This window comes from Oryzias latipes, chromosome 19 (assembly GCF_053564925.1).
Source record: "Oryzias latipes strain Hd-rR chromosome 19, Olatipes_Hd-rR_3.1".
Taxonomy (NCBI): domain Eukaryota; kingdom Metazoa; phylum Chordata; class Actinopteri; order Beloniformes; family Adrianichthyidae; genus Oryzias; species Oryzias latipes.
Genome location: NC_136255.1, coordinates 29,915,624 through 29,931,632, shown reverse-complemented (window position 1 = coordinate 29,931,632; position 16,009 = coordinate 29,915,624).

Genomic DNA, 16,009 nt, shown 5'->3' with positions numbered 1-16,009 from the left:
TCTTATGGTTCTTATTACTGTTTTATGATGATTATTATTATTACTTTAACCCTACCCCTGGTCCTGTTTCTAACCCTAACCTTTAGTTTAATCTGAACCCTAATCCCAACCCTTACTCAGTTATTAGAAATTTAAATAATCTTAAACATAAAGCAATAACATGGTTGGAAGGAAAAGGTTTTGTTTCACGTGTCTTTTTGCCTGGTTAGCAGTATGCATGCAGGGGAGGGGCTTAGAACGCACAGGGCCCATGGCTCAGGACACGCAGGGCCCATGAGGCCGACGCGTGCTCCTTGGTAAGACAGTGTGAATAAAACAGCCACATTTTTTCTCTCACTTCACTTTTACGCCTGTCCAGCCAAGTTGTAGCTGTTGTGGTGTGCATAGAGCCTGATGAAGGCAGAATTTGCCGAAACGCGTAGCGAGCACACTTTATTCTAATTTTGTATTGTTTATTTATTTATTTTTTTCACATTTTTGTGAATAAAAACACTCATTTAAGTGGTTGTCCCGCTTTTTTCTTTTTTTCTTTTTTCAAAGTTTGCAAGTTTTTCTATTTTTGATTACATTCTTGCCTGGTGGAAAAACCGTAACACCTGCCATGCACTTCTACGACGGAGAGGAGGATGGAGGTGCTTGGACCACGGTGCGCTACGGGAGGAGACGCTACAGAAATCCCCGTGCGCTCAGCTTTAATTACCGGGGCCGACCGGACCATAGGATGGACCGTGCATTTCCCGTCTCCGGCTGGAAGAGGGCGCCAAGGTTCCCAAATTTTGGCTGGAGTAGGGCTTCACCTTCAAATCCTAACTGGCCTGCGCCTCCTATGTACGACGGGTCCCGGCCTTATTTTCCACAGCCCCGCTCTTATGCAGCAGCGGTCCGGGGCTCACCTACCAGACGAGCGACAAGATTTGGACCCCCAGCAGATGTTAGGCAGGACCTCCGGCGACCTGCAGATGAAAGACTTGGACAGCTTATCCGCAAATTACATGCTGTAATTAAGATGGTGCATCACTTACAAAACGTGACCATCACGCCGGACAGACCAGAACCTCTGATGATCGCTCGCATAGTGGACTCATTAACCTCACTGATTAAACCCGCTGATCCCACGGATGATGTGTTAGACCTCATTGAGGGCAACGCAAAAAACTGGGGACAGAACACACTGCAGATCCTCCAGGATCACTACCAAAAGAGGCTGGAGAAACTTTTACAGGATCTCCCCGGTGATTTAACCCGAGATTGGAGGGAAGCCTTCATCGTGGCGACACGATGGGCTTGCAGAAATCTACCTCGGATCACGCAGGATGTTCTCGATCAGGCAAAGGCCCTGATCATCACCTGCAGATCAGACTCGGAGCGGCGAAGTCCAGCGGCTACGAAACCACCCCCCGGCAGGGTCTGATAGCCGCCGGGGGCCGCGCACATCAGGAGGAAGAAAAAAGAGGACCCGTCAACCTGAGCGGGTCTCCATGAGCATTCAAGCTGAATGTTACGAGGCCACAAACCGATCAGTTGGAACTATGACGGACATGAGACCAGCTTGGCCTCCAGATGCAGTTCCAGCAGCCGCTGCCGAGAAGCAGCGTGGACCGCGAACGGCGACCCGCCGCCACCCCTTCGTGGCGCGTGAGGAATTTCTCCCTCAGATTGTGGGGATAACTTCACCCTCTGCTCCCAGACCGGCAGCACGGGCGCCACCTTCCCGAATTTCAGCACTGGACAGCTCCCAGGAGGAGGAAAGCTCCGATAGAGAGGAGAACCGCGGCGGGGAGGTTCTTCACGAGGAGGAGGAGGAGGAGGAGTTCGATAATGAATACGACAGCGAGGAAGATGGGGATGAGGCGGACACGGACGCTGACCCCCCAGCTTCAGGTAGTTCGGGGCTGGATCATATTGTAAGGCCTGGAGGGTTGAAAGATGGGGTAAACAACAAAAAATTGAATGAGGGTATTGAAGGGCTAGAGGAATGATCTGGGGAGAGCGCACGCACACCACCAAAGAGGACCCAAATTCTTGGCCACAATGACAATTTATTCCGATGGAAAAAACATATGAATGGCCAAAAAGTTCCAGTTAAAAGACACTTAAAACAAGCATAAAATGCGTCTAAAAATTCTAGGCACGGATTAAAACAGTAAAACACGATAAAAATCCCAGGAACAGTTGAAAAAGGATAAAAGAGACCTAAAAGTCCAAAGAACAGTTAAAACTGGTTTAAAAATGCAGCTCAAAGGGGGGAATCACTGATCCCAAACCAGGAGACGTCTCTCTTCCCCCGACGCTGTTCCGAGGATCCCTCCAGTCATACACACAAAGACCTGGGGGGCGGGCTCCGTTCCGCCTCTGGGGTTTGTGACCGGCACTCCTCCGCGTCACCTCCAGCTGGCTCTCCTGGACACGCTGGAATCTGTGGAAACAGGCAAGCGGCAGCACGAAAAGCAATTCCTGATGCAGGCTGCCACTAGCCCTCCCACCTATTTCCACCAGTCTGCTGAAGCCCGTTCGGCTACTTACACACAGGCAGGGTCCCTGCCCTGCCCTTGCGTGTCGATCGCTCTGCAGACTGATGGTCCCAGCGCCCAGCGCTCTCAGAGTGTGTGTCCCGATCACAGCGAGTCTTCCCGACGTCTGGCGGTCCCGGCGTCCCACTCGCGCCCCGCGTGCATGCGCCTGCTGTCGGTGTGCGACTGCCTTTGGCTTTCCTCCTCAGGACTTTTATAAGTCCCTCCTGATGAGTTGCAGGTGCGGTGGATCGGCGCGCTATGTTACAAGGGGGGTGTGTCCATAGAAAGCATGCAACAAACAGGTAGCACCACAAACATGCAAAAGAAAAACACCCTACAACATGCAATCCCCCCACATCATCACAATATTTCGGACAGCCCGGGTGTGACAGAATGCCAGGAGGACAGCGCATCTCCAGCTTCAGCGGAGGAACGCTGTATTACAGGGCTGGAGCTAGCAGGTGACGGTGCTGAGCCACCAGTAGCCCGTGTTGACTTACCTGCCCCAGAGCGGCAGGTTTTCAAGGTAAAGCGTCACCCTGAAACAAACAGAGAATTGATTGACTGGTTTCTGGAAGTGGAGAAAAGGTGTCTTATTGTTGGTGACTCAAATTTATCCAGAATCCCTGAATATTCCATCCCAGATCTACAGATTGAGAGTTATCCAGGTGCTAATTTTCGCCACATGCAGGCTTTATTTGAGATAGCCCACGTTCCGTGGGATTTGGTGGTTCAGAATGTGGTCATTGCAGCCGGCATTAACGCCAAAGGTCAGAACATTAAAGAAACTGCAGTTAAACAGCTCCAGCGGGCTCTGAAGATGGCTAAACACAGATTTCCATCTGCTGTCATCTGGGTTCCCTTGGTTAATTTTTCTGGTAACTTATCTGCAATGGAGCAGAACAACATGAAACTACTAAATCAGCATATTAAAAAAAAAATATGAGACACATCCCCCTGCTGGAGGACTCGCATTTTGCAACAGAAAAAGATGCAATTCACTGGACCGAGGACACGGCCAGAGCAATGTTGGAACATTGGAGGTATTTTTTAAAGTGGAATACCCACTAAGTCCATTCAGGGTAGAGTGTGTAAGGGGACAGCCCTTTATGGCCCCACAATATCATGGTTTTGACTGAAAAGTGATGCCCTGACAGAACAACAAGGTGACCTCCTCAAAAACGGTTTAACTTTTATTTCCATAGATAACTTTTTAAAAAAATACAGACCCAAAACACAAGACTGTATTAATCATGTTTCCTGTTCTTTGTGGGATTAACATTTGGTGGGACAAACCGAAACTTTTGTTAGCACAAGAAAGTGACAACATAAATATAATATTGCTCATAATGGATAGGTGCATAGCCCACTGGTGGAGCATTTTCTCATGACCCAGGGTTTTTCTTTATGGTGAACAGTGTGAGAGATTTTGTTATCATTGTTACTGTTATTATGGCTATTGTTCTTATGGTTCTTATTACTGTTTTATGATGATTATTATTATTACTTTAACCCTACCCCTGGTCCTGTTTCTAACCCTAACCTTTAGTTTAATCTGAACCCTAATCCCAACCCTTAATCAGTTATTAGACATTTAAATAATCTTAAACATAAAGCAATAACATGGTTGGAAGGAAAAGGTTTTGTTTCACGTGTCTTTTTGCCTGGTTAGCAGTATGCATGCAGGGGAGGGGCTTAGAACGCACAGGGCCCATGGCTCAGGACACGCAGGGCCCATGAGGCCGACGCGTGCTCCTTGGTAAGACAGTGTGAATAAAACAGCCACCTTTTGTCTCTCACTTCACTTTTACGCCTGTCCAGCCAAGTTGTAGCTGTTGTGGTGTGCATAGAGCCTGATGAAGGCAGAATTTGCCGAAACGCGTAGCGAGCACACTTTATTCTAATTTTGTATTGTTTATTTATTTATTTTTCTTACATTTTTGTGAATAAAAACACTCATTTAAGTGGTTGTCCCGCTTTTTTCTTTTTTTCTTTTTTCAAAGTTTGCAAGTTTTTCTATTTTTGATTACATTCTTGCCTGGTGGAAAAACCGTAACACCTGCCATGCACTTCTACGACGGAGAGGAGGATGGAGGTGCTTGGACCACGGTGCGCTACGGGAGGAGACACTACAGAAATCCCCGTGCGCTCAGCTTTAATTACCGGGGCCGACCGGACCATAGGATGGACCGTGCATTTCCCGTCTCCGGCTGGAAGAGGGCGCCAAGGTTCCCAAATTTTGGCTGGAGTAGGGCTTCACCTTCAAATCCTAACTGGCCTGCGCCTCCTATGTACGACGGGTCCCGGCCTTATTTTCCACAGCCCCGCTCTTATGCAGCAGCGGTCCGGGGCTCACCTACCAGACGAGCGACAAGATTTGGACCCCCAGCAGATGTTAGGCAGGACCTCCGGCGACCTGCAGATGAAAGACTTGGACAGCTTATCCGCAAATTACATGCTGTAATTAAGATGGTGCATCACTTACAAAACGTGACCATCACGCCGGACAGACCAGAACCTCTGATGATCGCTCGCATAGTGGACTCATTAACCTCACTGATTAAACCCGCTGATCCCACGGATGATGTGTTAGACCTCATTGAGGGCAACGCAAAAAACTGGGGACAGAACACACTGCAGATCCTCCAGGATCACTACCAAAAGAGGCTGGAGAAACTTTTACAGGATCTCCCCGGTGATTTAACCCGAGATTGGAGGGAAGCCTTCATCGTGGCGACACGATGGGCTTGCAGAAATCTACCTCGGATCACGCAGGATGTTCTCGATCAGGCAGAGGCCCTGATCATCACCTGCAGATCAGACTCGGAGCGGCGAAGTCCAGCGGCTACGACACCACCCCCCGGCAGGGTCTGATAGCCGCCGGGGGCCGCGCACATCAGGAGGAAGAAAAAAGAGGACCCGTCAACCTGAGCGGGTCTCCATGAGCATTCAAGCTGAATGTTACGAGGCCACAAACCGATCAGTTGGAACTATGACGGACATGAGACCAGCTTGGCCTCCAGATGCAGTTCCAGCAGCCGCTGCCGAGAAGCAGCGTGGACCGCGAACGGCGACCCGCCGCAACCCCTTCGTGGCGCGTGAGGAATTTCTCCCTCAGATTGTGGGGATAACTTCACCCTCTGCTCCCAGACCGGCAGCACGGGCGCCACCTTCCCGAATTTCAGCACTGGACAGCTCCCAGGAGGAGGAAAGCTCCGATAGAGAGGAGAACCGCGGCGGGGAGGTTCTTCACGAGGAGGAGGAGGAGGAGTTCGATAATGAATACGACAGCGAGGAAGATGGGGATGAGGCGGACACGGACGCTGAACCCCCAGCTTCAGGTAGTTCGGGGCTGGATCATATTGTAAGGCCTGGAGGGTTGAAAGATGGAGTAAACAACAAAAAATTGAATGAGGGTATTGAAGGGCTAGAGGAATGATCTGGGGAGAGCGCACGCACACCACCAAAGAGGACCCAAATTCTTGGCCACAATGACAATTTATTCCGATGGAAAAAAACATATGAATGGCCAAAAAGTTCCAGTTAAAAGACACTTAAAACAAGCATAAAATGCGTCTAAAAATTCTAGGCACGGATTAAAACAGTAAAACACGATAAAAATCCCAGGAACAGTTAAAAAGGATAAAAGAGACCTAAAAGTCCAAAGAACAGTTAAAACTGGTCTAAAAATGCAGCTCAAAGGGGGGAATCACTGATCCCAAACCAGGAGACGTCTCTCTTCCCCCGACGCTGTTCCGAGGATCCCTCCAGTCATACACACAAAGACCTGGGGGGCGGGCTCCGTTCCGCCTCTGGGGTTTGTGACCGGCACTCCTCCGCGTCACCTCCAGCTGGCTCTCCTGGACACGCTGGAATCTGTGGAAACAGGCAAGCGGCAGCACGAAAAGCAATTCCTGATGCAGGCTGCCACTAGCCCTCCCACCTATTTCCACCAGTCTGCTGAAGCCCGTTCGGCTACTTACACACAGGCAGGGTCCCTGCCCTGCCCTTGCGTGTCGATCGCTCTGCAGACTGATGGTCCCAGCGCCCAGCGCTCTCAGAGTGTGTGTCCCGATCACAGCGAGTCTTCCCGACGTCTGGCGGTCCCGACGTCTGGCGGTCCCGGCGTCCCACTCGCGCCCCGCGTGCATGCGCCTGCTGTCGGTGTGCGACTGCCTTTGGCTTTCCTCCTCAGGACTTTTATAAGTCCCTCCTGATGAGGAGCAGGTGCGGTGGATCGGCGCGCTATGTTACAAGGGGGGTGTGTCCATAGAAAGCATGCAACAAACAGGTAGCACCACAAACATGCAAAAGAAAAACACCCTACAACATGCAATCCCCCCACATCATCACAATATTTCGGACAGCCCGGGTGTGACAGAATGCCAGGAGGACAGCGCATCTCCAGCTTCAGCGGAGGAACGCTGTATTACAGGGCTGGAGCTAGCAGGTGACGGTGCTGAGCCACCAGTAGCCCGTGTTGACTTACCTGCCCCAGAGCGGCAGGTTTTCAAGGTAAAGCGTCACCCTGAAACAAACACAGAATTGATTGAGTGGTTTCTGGAAGTGGAGAAAAGGTGTCTTATTGTTGGTGACTCAAATTTATCCAGAATCCCTGAATATTCCATCCCAGATCTACAGATTGAGAGTTATCCAGGTGCTAATTTTCGCCACATGCAGGCTTTATTTGAGATAGCCCACGTTCCGTGGGATTTGGTGGTTCAGAATGTGGTCATTGCAGCCGGCATTAACGCCAAAGGTCAGAACATTAAAGAAACTGCAGTTAAACAGCTCCAGCGGGCTCTGAAGATGGCTAAACACAGATTTCCATCTGCTGTCATCTGGGTTCCCTTGGTTAATTTTTCTGGTAACTTATCTGCAATGGAGCAGAACAACATGAAACTACTAAATCAGCATATTAAAAAAAAAAAAATATGAGACACATCCCCCTGCTGGAGGACTCGCATTTTGCAACAGAAAAAGATGCAATTCACTGGACCGAGGACACGGCCAGAGCAATGTTGGAACATTGGAGGTATTTTTTAAAGTGGAATACCCACTAAGTCCATTCAGGGTAGAGTGTGTAAGGGGACAGCCCTTTATGGCCCCACAATATCATGGTTTTGACTGAAAAGTGATGCCCTGACAGAACAACAAGGTGACCTCCTCAAAAACGGTTTAACTTTTATTTCCATAGATAACTTTTTAAAAAAATACAGACCCAAAACACAAGACTGTATTAATCATGTTTCCTGTTCTTTGCGGGATTAACATTTGGTGGGACAAACCGAAACTTTTGTTAGCACAAGAAAGTGACAACATAAATATAATATTGCTCATAATGGATAGGTGCATAACCCACTGGTGGAGCATTTTCTCATGACCCAGGGTTTTTCTTTATGGTGAACAGTGTGAGAGATTTTGTTATCATTGTTACTGTTATTATGGCTATTGTTCTTATGGTTCTTATTACTGTTTTATGATGATTATTATTATTACTTTAACCCTACCCCTGGTCCTGTTTCTAACCCTAACCTTTAGTTTAATCTGAACCCTAATCCCAACCCTTAATCAGTTATTAGAAATTTAAATAATCTTAAACATAAAGCAATAACATGGTTGGAAGGAAAAGGTTTTGTTTCACGTGTCTTTTTGCCTGGTTAGCAGTATGCATGCAGGGGAGGGGCTTAGAACGCACAGGGCCCATGGCTCAGGACACGCAGGGCCCATGAGGCCGACGCGTGCTCCTTGGTAAGACAGTGTGAATAAAACAGCCACCTTTTGTCTCTCACTTCACTTTTACGCCTGTCCAGCCAAGTTGTAGCTGTTGTGGTGTGCATAGAGCCTGATGAAGGCAGAATTTGCGGCGAGCACACTTTATTCTAATTTTGTATTGTTTATTTATTTATTTTTTTACATTTTTGTGAATAAAAACACTCATTTAAGTGGTTGTCCCGCTTTTTTCTTTTTTTCTTTTTTCAAAGTTTGCAAGTTTTTCTATTTTTGATTACATTCTTGCCTGGTGGAAAAACCGTAACACCTGCCATGCACTTCTACGACGGAGAGGAGGATGGAGGTGCTTGGACCACGGTGCGCTACGGGAGGAGACACTACAGAAATCCCCGTGCGCTCAGCTTTAATTACCGGGGCCGACCGGACCATAGGATGGACCGTGCATTTCCCGTCTCCGGCTGGAAGAGGGCGCCAAGGTTCCCAAATTTTGGCTGGAGTAGGGCTTCACCTTCAAATCCTAACTGGCCTGCGCCTCCTATGTACGACGGGTCCCGGCCTTATTTTCCACAGCCCCGCTCTTATGCAGCAGCGGTCCGGGGCTCACCTACCAGACGAGCGACAAGATTTGGACCCCCAGCAGATGTTAGGCAGGACCTCCGGTGACCTGCAGATGAAAGACTTGGACAGCTTATCCGCAAATTACATGCTGTAATTAAGATGGTGCATCACTTACAAAACGTGACCATCACGCCGGACAGACCAGAACCTCTGATGATCGCTCGCATAGTGGACTCATTAACCTCACTGATTAAACCCGCTGATCCCACGGATGATGTGTTAGACCTCATTGAGGGCAACGCAAAAAACTGGGGACAGAACACACTGCAGATCCTCCAGGATCACTACCAAAAGAGGCTGGAGAAACTTTTACAGGATCTCCCCGGTGATTTAACCCGAGATTGGAGGGAAGCCTTCATCGTGGCGACACGATGGGCTTGCAGAAATCTACCTCGGATCACGCAGGATGTTCTCGATCAGGCAGAGGCCCTGATCATCACCTGCAGATCAGACTCGGAGCGGCGAAGTCCAGCGGCTACGACACCACCCCCCGGCAGGGTCTGATAGCCGCCGGGGGCCGCGCACATCAGGAGGAAGAAAAAAGAGGACCCGTCAACCTGAGCGGGTCTCCATGAGCATTCAAGCTGAATGTTACGAGGCCACAAACCGATCAGTTGGAACTATGACGGACATGACACCAGCTTGGCCTCCAGATGCAGTTCCAGCAGCCGCTGCCGAGAAGCAGCGTGGACCGCGAACGGCGACCCGCCGCAACCCCTTCGTGGCGCGTGAGGAATTTCTCCCTCAGATTGTGGGGATAACTTCACCCTCTGCTCCCAGACCGGCAGCACGGGCGCCACCTTCCCGAATTTCAGCACTGGACAGCTCCCAGGAGGAGGAAAGCTCCGATAGAGAGGAGAACCGCGGCGGGGAGGTTCTTCACGAGGAGGAGGAGGAGTTCGATAATGAATACGACAGCGAGGAAGATGGGGATGAGGCGGACACGGACGCTGACCCCCCAGCTTCAGGTAGTTCGGGGCTGGATCATATTGTAAGGCCTGGAGGGTTGAAAGATGGGGTAAACAACAAAAAATTGAATGAGGGTATTGAAGGGCTAGAGGAATGATCTGGGGAGAGCGCACGCACACCACCAAAGAGGACCCAAATTCTTGGCCACAATGACAATTTATTCCGATGGAAAAAACATATGAATGGCCAAAAAGTTCCAGTTAAAAGACACTTAAAACAAGCATAAAATGCGTCTAAAAATTCTAGGCACGGATTAAAACAGTAAAACACGATAAAAATCCCAGGAACAGTTGAAAAAGGATAAAAGAGACCTAAAAGTCCAAAGAACAGTTAAAACTGGTTTAAAAATGCAGCTCAAAGGGGGGAATCACTGATCCCAAACCAGGAGACGTCTCTCTTCCCCCGACGCTGTTCCGAGGATCCCTCCAGTCATACACACAAAGACCTGGGGGGCGGGCTCCGTTCCGCCTCTGGGGTTTGTGACCGGCACTCCTCCGCGTCACCTCCAGCTGGCTCTCCTGGACACGCTGGAATCTGTGGAAACAGGCAAGCGGCAGCACGAAAAGCAATTCCTGATGCAGGCTGCCACTAGCCCTCCCACCTATTTCCACCAGTCTGCTGAAGCCCGTTCGGCTACTTACACACAGGCAGGGTCCCTGCCCTGCCCTTGCGTGTCGATCGCTCTGCAGACTGATGGTCCCAGCGCCCAGCGCTCTCAGAGTGTGTGTCCCGATCACAGCGAGTCTTCCCGACGTCTGGCGGTCCCGACGTCTGGCGGTCCCGGCGTCCCACTCGCGCCCCGCGTGCATGCGCCTGCTGTCGGTGTGCGACTGCCTTTGGCTTTCCTCCTCAGGACTTTTATAAGTCCCTCCTGATGAGGAGCAGGTGCGGTGGATCGGCGCGCTATGTTACAAGGGGGGTGTGTCCATAGAAAGCATGCAACAAACAGGTAGCACCACAAACATGCAAAAGAAAAACACCCTACAACATGCAATCCCCCCACATCATCACAATATTTCGGACAGCCCGGGTGTGACAGAATGCCAGGAGGACAGCGCATCTCCAGCTTCAGCGGAGGAACGCTGTATTACAGGGCTGGAGCTAGCAGGTGACGGTGCTGAGCCACCAGTAGCCCGTGTTGACTTACCTGCCCCAGAGCGGCAGGTTTTCAAGGCAAAGCGTCACCCTGAAACAAACAGAGAATTGATTGACTGGTTTCTGGAAGTGGAGAAAAGGTGTCTTATTGTTGGTGACTCAAATTTATCCAGAATCCCTGAATATTCCATCCCAGATCTACAGATTGAGAGGTGTCCAGGTGCTAATTTTCGCCACATGCAGGCTTTATTTGAGATAGCCCACGTTCCGTGGGATTTGGTGGTTCAGAATGTGGTCATTGCAGCCGGCATTAACGCCAAAGGTCAGAACATTAAAGAAACTGCAGTTAAACAGCTCCAGCGGGCTCTGAAGATGGCTAAACACAGATTTCCATCTGCTGTCATCTGGGTTCCCTTGGTTAATTTTTCTGGTAACTTATCTGCAATGGAGCAGAACAACATGAAAGCGTTTAATATGCTGTAAATCAGCATATTAAAAAAAAAAATATGAGACACATCCCCCTGCTGGAGGACTCGCATTTTGCAACAGAAAAAGATGCAATTCACTGGACCGAGGACACGGCCAGAGCAATGTTGGAACATTGGAGGTATTTTTTAAAGTGGAATACCCACTAAGTCCATTCAGGGTAGAGTGTGTAAGGGGACAGCCCTTTATGGCCCCACAATATCATGGTTTTGACTGAAAAGTGATGCCCTGACAGAACAACAAGGTGACCTCCTCAAAAACGGTTTAACTTTTATTTCCATAGATAACTTTTTAAAAAAATACAGACCCAAAACACAAGACTGTATTAATCATGTTTCCTGTTCTTTGTGGGATTAACATTTGGTGGGACAAACCGAAACTTTTGTTAGCACAAGAAAGTGACAACATAAATATAATATTGCTCATAATGGATAGGTGCATAACCCACTGGTGGAGCATTTTCTCATGACCCAGGGTTTTTCTTTATGGTGAACAGTGTGAGAGATTTTGTTATCATTGTTACTGTTATTATGGCTATTGTTCTTATGGTTCTTATTACTGTTTTATGATGATTATTATTATTACTTTAACCCTACCCCTGGTCCTGTTTCTAACCCTAACCTTTAGTTTAATCTGAACCCTAATCCCAACCCTTAATCAGTTATTAGAAATTTAAATAATCTTAAACATAAAGCAATAACATGGTTGGAAGGAAAAGGTTTTGTTTCACGTGTCTTTTTGCCTGGTTAGCAGTATGCATGCAGGGGAGGGGCTTAGAACGCACAGGGCCCATGGCTCAGGACACGCAGGGCCCATGAGGCCGACGCGTGCTCCTCGGTAAGACAGTGTGAAGAAAACAGCCACCTTTTGTCTCTCACTTCACTTTTACGCCTGTCCAGCCAAGTTGTAGCTGTTGTGGTGTGCATAGAGCCTGATGAAGGCAGAATTTGCCGAAACGCGTAGCGAGCACACTTTATTCTAATTTTGTATTGTTTATTTATTTATTTTTTTTACATTTTTGTGAATAAAAACACTCATTTAAGTGGTTGTCCCGCTTTTTTCTTTTTTTCTTTTTTTCTTTTTTCAAAGTTTGCAAGTTTTTCTATTTTTGATCACATTCTTGCCTGGTGGAAAACCGTAACACCTGCCATGCACTTCTACGACGGAGAGGAAGATGGAGGTGCTTGGACCACGGTGCGCTACGGGAGGAGACACTACAGAAATCCCCGTGCGCTCAGCTTTAATTACCGGGGCCGACCGGACCATAGGATGGACCGTGCATTTCCCGTCTCCGGCTGAAAGAGGGCGCCAAGGTTCCCAAATTTTGGCTGGAGTAGGGCTTCACCTTCAAATCCTAACTGGCCTGCGCCTCCTATGTACGACGGGTCCCGGCCTTATTTTCCACAGCCCCGCTCTTATGCAGCAGCGGTCCGGGGCTCACCTACCAGACGAGCGACAAGATTTGGACCCCCAGCAGATGTTAGGCAGGACCTCCGGCGACCTGCAGATGAAAGACTTGGACAGCTTATCCGCAAATTACATGCTGTAATTAAGATGGTGCATCACTTACAAAACGTGACCATCACGCCGGACAGACCAGAACCTCTGATGATCGCTGTGAAGGAATTTGTTTTATTATTATCATTGTTTAAATGTATTTCTTTAAATGTTAACTCAGATTGACCTTTTTACCTCTTCTGAAAACAGTTCTGTGTGTTTGGTCATCTGCTTCTCATGCCCAGCCAGGAACAGGGGGGTTTTACGACACACTATCCTCAGCTGATAAGTGATACTGTTTGAAGTTAGAATCCACCAAAGGGGTCATTGTATGACACCCCCTAATGAACTTTTCCTCTTTGTTTTGAAACTGTTACCTCCTTCTTGTGTTCTTAATAAAAGGTGCACAGGGAGAGCAGAACCTTTGAGAAGAGCAGCGTGCTGGTTGTCTTCTGTCACACTGGCTGCTTCTCCCTCGTGCATGAGAAACTTGATTCTTGCTGTGGTCTATTATTTCTAATTGTGTTTTTCTTTAATGTTTAGATGCATTTATCTGACATTCTTTGGTCCATTCGAGCCGGATGACAACATATCTGCGTCCTTGGGGGGAGGACCACGCCGATTGAAGTCTGTCGACAGCCCGTGAGACTAGGTCTGCGGAGGAAAGTCCGTCGTAGTGAATTCTACGCCGGCCAATCGACTGGTCTGATCCCTGGGTCCGGATTGACGTTATCCGTAAACCAGTCAGACCACAACAACAAGGCAAGTAAAGCGCTTTTACAGGGGTTCAAGTCCCCGAAGTGGCCCAGAATTCTGAGGGACAGGTTCAAGTCCTGTTGCCTGAAACACGTGTGGGTTTGAAGTCCCGGAAAAGTCCAGAATTCTGTATAAAGGTGTAGGTTCAAGTCCTGCAGCCTAAAACGCGTTAGAGGGTTCAAGTCCCTAAAAGGCCTATTAAAATTTAAAAATAAATAAAAATAAAAAATTTTTTTTGGTGTGAATGTGTGTGCCTGTGTGAAAGGAGTGAACTTGTTCGAAACAGTGGGCAGCTGGAAACCTTGCGGTGTTAACACAAGGCTGCTTGTTGGAGTAGAACAAGATTTCATCTCATTTGGCTTTAGGTGAAAGGAACCCAGAGTCTAAAACGTGTTTTGCTCCTGGGAGGACCCTAAACGTGTGACCGGATCAGACAATAGGTCTGACCTAGAAGCTTGTTGCACGGGGAGTGAAATTCGGTCCTGAGAGAAATTCTCTGTTGGTTCTGATCACACTCTGTGACTAACGTAAATAATAAAAAAATAAAAATAACAAAAAACAAATGGGGAATTCAAATAGAAAAGTAGAATTAACAGGGGATTCAAAATACATGGAAAGAGCTCATCCAGGCTCAACTACGTTCTTGAGAAAATGGGATAAAAACTACAATTTTAAGGGGAATCTTGGAGTACAGGCATGTACTGAATTAGTTCAAAGGTTACAAATTAAAAACAAAATAAAAAATAAAAAAGAAACAAGAAGTAGTGAAGACTTAATTTGTGCTAAACTGTGGTTAAATGAAGCAACAAAAAGAAAGAATGGCATTCAGAAGAGTAAAACTAGGGAAGCATGTCTGATTGCTAAAAAAGAGGATGATGAATCAGTTGTGATAAGACCAAGACCCCTGCAGCAGGCTGCAGCTGAGCTGCAGGGTGAGCGGGGACGTGATGAAGAAGGGGGGGAACAGAATCCAGCTGTTTTCTCACCCCCTCCTTATGAGGGGCCAACTGCTCCTTCCTTGACGGGTCTTTACCCGCCACTGACTGATTTAAATAAACCAGAAAAAGAAAAAATGATGTTAAGAGGAAAAGGGAAAAAACTTGAATGGAGTAAAACTATGGGGGTTGGTTTGGAAGAAGCTGGAGGGTCATCTGAAATTGCTGAGACATTTCCAATGATTGAAGTGCCCAATCCTAGAGCTGGAGAAGATGGCCAGAGACCTACACTTCTTGTGTTTAGGACCTGGACAGTGGAGGATGTTAAGAAGGCAGTAGAGGGAGTTATCTCTCACAGGGAAAATCCACATGATTTTCATGAGCAAATGATGGAAGTTCAGAGAGCTTATCATCTGAATGGCATTGAATGTCAACAAGCATGGATGACTGCTATGAAAGCAGACTGGGCAAAAGTAAAGGGAAATTGGAATCCTATGAATGATGATGATCCACCCAGACCTCTTCCACATAACAGTCAAGAGTTAATTCAAAGTCTTACACTTTTAGGACAAAGAATTAGAGAAGCCTTTCCAATGAGACCTGATTATGGAAAGATTGGTCAAACTAAACAAAAAGATGGAGAGTTAGTGTCTGATTTTAGAGTCAGATTTGAAGAAGTTTTTAAAGCTAACAGTGGACTCAGAGATGATGATAATGATGATGGTGCCTATAGACAGCAGCTGAAACAAGCCTTACTGCAAGCTATGAGACCAGAAATTGCAGACTGGATAAGGAAGCATTACATTGATCTACCTACAGGAGCACTGCAACAGTTTATGAATTTTGCTGTTCATGCAGAAAAAGTGATGGTGAATAAGAAGAAATTTAGAAATCAAAGTGTAGATACATTTTGGCAGGAGGAAAGTAGTGATGTGTTTTTTGGAAGGAACATGAACAGAGGAAGAAATCGTGGACGTGGCCAAGGGCGTGGTCGTGGAAAAGGAAATTTTAAAGGAAGTTTTAGAGGAAGGTTTAGAGGAAGTAGCAACAGAGGGTCAGAGCAGGTTGATGATGGATGTTGGATTTGCGGACAGAGAGATCATTGGCTGAGAGATTGTCCTGAAAGAAAGAAATCAGATTGACTAGATGGTAGAAGTAATGTCAAGATTAACAATGAATCTGAACCAGAAATTCAACCAATTTGTGATGAATTTTTAGATCTCACTGAAGTTTGTCTTATGGAAAAGCCAGAAATAACTCTTTATGTTCAGGGACAACCGTTTGTTTTTCTTTGTGACTCAGGGGCTTGTAGAACTGTGATAAAAAGTCATTACAATGATTTTCCTAAGTCAAATAAAACAATACAAATGAGATCTGCAGATGGTCAAATTGAAACTAAACATTAGA